Source organism: Lycium barbarum, chromosome 8 (assembly GCF_019175385.1).
Source record: "Lycium barbarum isolate Lr01 chromosome 8, ASM1917538v2, whole genome shotgun sequence".
NCBI lineage: Eukaryota > Viridiplantae > Streptophyta > Magnoliopsida > Solanales > Solanaceae > Lycium > Lycium barbarum.
This window is the reverse complement of record NC_083344.1, coordinates 42,829,839-42,834,784: the sequence shown is the minus strand read 5'-3', so window position 1 is coordinate 42,834,784 and position 4,946 is coordinate 42,829,839.

Sequence of the window (4,946 nt, the reverse complement as noted above, 5' to 3'; positions counted from 1 at the left end):
ACGATGTGTTCGGGGTTGTACGAAGATTTGAAACCTTCTAGAGTATGATGTGTTGTGGCGCCAGCGTCGGAGTGGCGACCACGTTCCTGAGCCCTATGCATGACTTTTATATATGCATCATTTATGTTTTAAAATGAACTTCTTGGTATAATGATTTTCATACTCATTTTCCATACTTCGTAATTCCGTTATGATTTTGAATAGTATGTTTCCTGCTTTACATACTCAGTACATATTTCGTACTGACCCCCTTTCTTCGGGGGATGCGTTTCATGCCCGCAGGTGCAGACATTCGTTCTGGTGACCCGCCAGTGTAGGATACCTATTCTGCTACTTGGGAGCACTCCCTTTGATCCGGAGCCCATATTTTTGGTACATATCTTTTGTTGTACATGTTTCTGTATATATGACTATTTGGGGTACGGCGGGGCCCTGTCCCGTCATATGTCTCTGTTGTGGTTTGTAGAGGCCTGTAGACGTATATGTGGGTCATGGGTCATCATTGTTCGGTTATGTCTGTGATCGGTGTCTTAAGCGGTCCCGTTTGCTGTGATGGCCGAAACACCCCATATGTGTTTGTCTGGATGTATATATTTGGGCGATGTGTTTTCCGCCAGCTTTGTCGGCTTCTGTATGATATTTTGCTATATATGACCGCTTAAGACGACATCTGATTTCAATAGCTGTATAACTTAATGTATGTTGAATACGGATAAGTCCTTGATATATCGATTTGGTAAGTAAGTGTGTATGGGTGTCCAACTCGGGCACCAGTCGCGGCCCACGGGGTTGGGTCGTGACAATACCGCTATAGAAGTATTGTACTCTGTTATCCCAACATATTAATAACGCGGTAACACATGGTCCTTTCAGAATTCTTTGTATAGATGTCGTGTAAACGCGCTCTTCATACAGAAGATACCTTACTCAACAAGGATCCCATATTCTTCGTCATAGTTTAATTAGCCACACTGTTCTCACAGCCTAATGCAAAATTTCAATCGCTTCACGACACCTATTAACATTCCCACTTAGTGTTAAAAGATCAGCAGGGTTTGATTCTTTTCCGCCCTTTGCTTATTGGGTTATTGCTATAGTAGGCCTTGTTTCTATTTGCCCCACTTTTGTCCTTCCTTCTCTGCTTCCAACACATACCGATTATTCGTCACTTATCATTCCTTTTGTGTCGTTGATCAACCTTATCTTGTTTTCGCTTTCCCTCATATCTGCAGTAATAATCCCTGTGATATAATCGTTCCAGTAAATTCCTGAATATATAACCTGAACTATAACACAGAACACAACGGCGGCTATAAAGTTACCCAATTGCCAGGCAAGGAGATTTTTTAACACATCTCTTTTGACCTATTTCCTTGAGGTCTGACCGAGGTCAATAACGCTGGATTATAGTGATATGAAAGTTTTCCTCCCACTATAATCATCAGGTGAAACCTAGCTTAATAATCTGATTCGGCGTATCATGCATCGGCTTGTACGGATACATCAAGTTCATCTCATGACTTAACGTTCCCCAAAGCGAAGAGGGTTAACCAAATTTTCTAAGTTACACCTTCTCCTAGAGCGCTTATCCCTTCAATTCTCCTTATTGTATAAAACTTCTTTCTATTCCAAGCGCATCATTTTCCCTTCCCATGTTTCTTATTCTATCCTGACTTAATCATCGTTCCTTTCAGCTTAATGCATACTTGCTACACTTATCCCACGTTCGGCTACTAACTTCGTCTCCAATCACTTGCTACCAGGCCCTTTCTTTCTTCTTGCCATAGTCCTACCTAAGGTTCCCACAATTTCCCTTAGGTTTCTGGGAAAATTTTGGCAGAGTTTCCTTTGTAAACATAACAATCCCAAACCTGCACACAGCCCAGAAAACACATCCCATGCCTTAAAAGGCCACATATAAAAACACATATAAAATACAACTCAACAGCACAAGGTTGACTACTATAAAATAATATAAGTAATAGGGCTTGTCTCATAGGTTGTACCTGCATACTCCATCTAGAATTCCATTGTACTTATTATCTCAATCAACTCTCACTTCGTGGAGGTTTTCTTACTGATTAATCATGATTCTGGCCATCACTGGGTCACCAACAGGTATAGACACCTTAAAATGTTTAATTGGTCCAGGTTTCACCCCAATACGGTCGGCAACATCAGGAGTAATATATAACGAAGCAAACCCCGAATCAATCAATGCATATGTGTCATAAGAGGACATCGATAATATACCTGTGATAGCATCAGGGGAAGACTCAAGATTATGTGGTCCCGCTAGTGCATAAAGGCGGTGCTGAGGACCACTCGAACTGGATGCTCCCCTTCTACCTCTACCATGTTCTACTAGCGTCTGCAAGCTTTGTCTCGGATGGCATACCGATAATGAAGAACCAATTGCTAATCCCATAGGCTGAACCTTATCTTTACAACGTAGCGATGGACAGTCACGCTTGAAATGGCCTGGCCGAGCGTAAGCATAACAAACATTCAAACCCAAGCGGCACGGTCCGGAATGTAGTCTACCACACTGAGTACATCGTGGTTCGGGTAATCTTGTCTAGCTTGAATCACCCCTGTTCTAGGAACTAGAAACTCTAAAACTCTAAGCTGGCCCCAAGCAAGCAGATCTAGCAACCCTGGGTCCAGGAAGCTGTGGAGGCACACTAGCTATTGAACGAGCTGAGTGCCTAGAGGATTGCTGCCTCGGGGCGCCTCTAGACTTATGATCAAACCCTGAAGACCTGACCCTCTTCCTCCAACGCATGTCACCATAGCCCACACCCTGCCACTGAACTTGAGCGGCTACTAACTGGGTCAGCAAAAGGATAGCCTGCCTCATCTCCTGGCTTGAGGCATCTGATAGAGGAACTGGGGGTGCTGGAGCTAAGGTTAAGACTCCCCTCTACTCCTCTAAAGTGGGCGAAGTATGGGAAAACTGAAATAGGGCCTTACTCTGGGGCTCACCCTCCTCTATATCCATAGGCGGCTCCTGTTCAATCCTCTCTTCGACCACCATCTTGCGCTTCTGGGCTGCTGCAGCTTTTCCTTTCATCAACTTTGCTGAAAACATAACGCACGGTTAGGGAAAAGGGAATTCTTATAATACAGCTCAATCGCACGATCTATGAAGAAGAAAGATGGTCATCATTCCTATATGCCCTGCAGCCTCTTGTTTATAAGTGTGGCGCGCTTCACACCAATCAAGAAGACTCTACTGGACACGGCTCGTAGACACACCCTAGGATGGAACTACTCTGATACCACTTTTTTCACAACCAAATTAGTGGGCCATGACGGGTACCCGGAGCTGGCTACCGAGCACCACCCACCATGATATCTGTCGTACCCAACCTAGACAACTATTATTTTCAACATAGGACTTTTCATAAACCAATTTTCGAATCTCCCAAAGCATGTACATATATATATATATATACACACACATATAAGCCCACAAGGCTGCGAAATAATATACAAAATATACACTGAGGTGATCATGAGACATCTACTACCCCACATATGTATCTATGAGCCTCTAACTGGAGTACTAAAATCATAAGGATGGGACAGTACCCCGCCATGCCCCAAATATGTGCACAAAAGAATATACCAATAAACGGCAACTCCGGAGAAGTGGAGTGCTCCGGTGTATCTGCTGATACTGCTCCTAGGGATCTGGACCGTCTCCCTGTCTACCTGCGGGCATGAACGCAGCGTCCACAAAAGAAAGGACGTCAGTACAAATAATGTATTGAGTATGTAAGGTATGAATAATGACATAATAAAGAGATAAGGAACATGAGATAAAGAGATAACCTGCACATATGATTGCCTCTTAAGGCGGATACCATGCACGCTAACGTTTATTGTTAAAACCATATCATAACATACGTGTATATACATATATATATATATATATATATATATATATATATATATATATATATATATATATATATATGTATATATGTGTGTGTGTGTGTGTGTGTGTTGGTGAGTGTGTGTATAAGTTAGCTGTCTGAGTCATATATCATTACTAGCCTGCGTCCGGGATAGTCATCTCATCATCATTATTATAGAACATATCTTGTCTCTAGCTCATGAGGGACTCTTAATAATCTTAGACTTTCAACTTTGGAATGTAAGAAGGTCATGGAAATATAGAGGGGAAATCATAATATAGGAGTCATGCCTTTGAAAGAGAGAGGGCTAGCCTTAATATACCTTTACGTCTTCTTGACAACTGAACGTTCTCCTTCCAAGCTCATGACTCTACGTTCAAGAGAATTCGTACTAAATTAGCTCATTGAGAACATGCTTAAATATAGACTAAAGAGACTAAAACGCTAACGAAAATTGGGCAACATTTCCTTTGTTCTAACAACTTCCTCAATATAATAAACAACTCCCAAACTTCAACAACACCCACAATATCATAATCAACAAACTTCATCAAGCTAGACGTTATTCAATTCTCAAAATCCCCTTTCAAAGTCATCCATAACCATAATTATGACACAACATCATATTCATTCACATATATTGCATCTACAACATCTTTAATATCATTCATAGCAAGATTATACTCATTACATATCAAGAAATATGATTCAAGTCAAGTTACTATTCAAACATACCACTATTTCCATATTTGAACTTCATACTCTACTTTCTTCCATAATCCAAGTCTTTCAACCACTCAATATTCTTAATAACATGGAATAAACATAAAACTCACCTTTGATTATGTAGAAATGGGCTTTGGATGAGAATACTTCACTTGGAGAAAACCCCAACTTCATTTCCAATGAAATTTCTACCTCCGATCAAACCTAGTTAGTATTCTTACACTTGATTCTACTAGTTTTTGATATTTGATCTTTGATCTCCCTTGAGTTTATGTTAGTAGGGCATGTAGAATATTC